Source organism: Mandrillus leucophaeus, unplaced genomic scaffold (assembly GCF_000951045.1).
Source record: "Mandrillus leucophaeus isolate KB7577 unplaced genomic scaffold, Mleu.le_1.0 Scaffold668, whole genome shotgun sequence".
Classification (NCBI taxonomy): Eukaryota; Metazoa; Chordata; class Mammalia; order Primates; family Cercopithecidae; genus Mandrillus; species Mandrillus leucophaeus.
This window is the reverse complement of record NW_012107230.1, coordinates 1,759,798-1,760,995: the sequence shown is the minus strand read 5'-3', so window position 1 is coordinate 1,760,995 and position 1,198 is coordinate 1,759,798.

Below are 1,198 nucleotides of genomic sequence, written 5' to 3'. Positions count from 1 at the left end.
GAGAAATAGGAATGCTTTTACGCTGTTGGTTGGCATGTAAATTAGTTCAATCACTGTGGAAGACAGTGTATCAATTCATTAAAGATGTAGAACCAGAAATACCACTTGACCCAGCAATCCCATTACTGGGCATATACCCAAAGAAATATAAATCATTCTATTACAAAAACACATGCATGCATATGTTCATTGCAGCACTATTCACAATAGCAAAGACATGGAATCAACCCAAATACCCATCAATGATATACTGGATAAAGAAAATGTGGTACATATACACCACGGAATTCTATGTAGCCTTAAAAAGATATGAGATCATGTTCTCTGCAGGGACATGGATGGAGCTGGAAGCCATTATCTTCAGCAAACTAATGCAGGAACAGAAAACCAAACACCGCATGTTCTCACTTACAAGTGGGAGCTGAACAATGAGAAAACATGGACACAGGAAGGGGAACAACACACACTGAGGCCTGTCGGGGGTAGGGGAAGAGCATCAGGAAAAATAGCTAACGCATGCCAGGCTTAATACCTCGGTGATGGATTGATAATTGCAGCAAACCACCATGGCATATGTTTACCTATGTAACAAACCTGCACATCTTGCACATGTACCCAGAAACTTAAAAAATAAAAAATAAAGAAACAATAGAGGAAGCTGAGGGTAATACATTGTGAAACAAATAACAAAACAAAATTGCCCATGGGGGAACAAAGACATGAATTGTCATATCAAAAGGACGTATAGAGAGATTATTAGAATGAATTTTTTAAATATCATGTCCAGATGTATCCTCATAACATTTTAGAACACTGGGTATGAAGAAATGATTCTAAAAGTCTCAGTGGGGACAGGGGACAGTTCATCTACAAATGAACAAATATCAGACAAGCATCAGACTTATGTGTAAAATTGGATGGTAGGAAACAATACAAGAATACCTCAAAATTCTGAAGTAAAATATTTTTTATCCTAGATGTCAGATTTGACTTCATTTTGCTAGGTAGCTAATGTCCTTCCTCTGTTGTTTATACTAGGCTTGTTGCCCTTCTTAGTCTCTCCCTTGAAAAGGAGGATGACTGAGATCTTTGTAATACAGATCTTTCTTTCTCTTTCTCTTTCTTTCTTTCTTTCTTTCTTTCTTTCTTTCTTTCTTTCTTTCTTTCTTTCTTTCTTTTTCCTTCCTTCCTTCCTTCC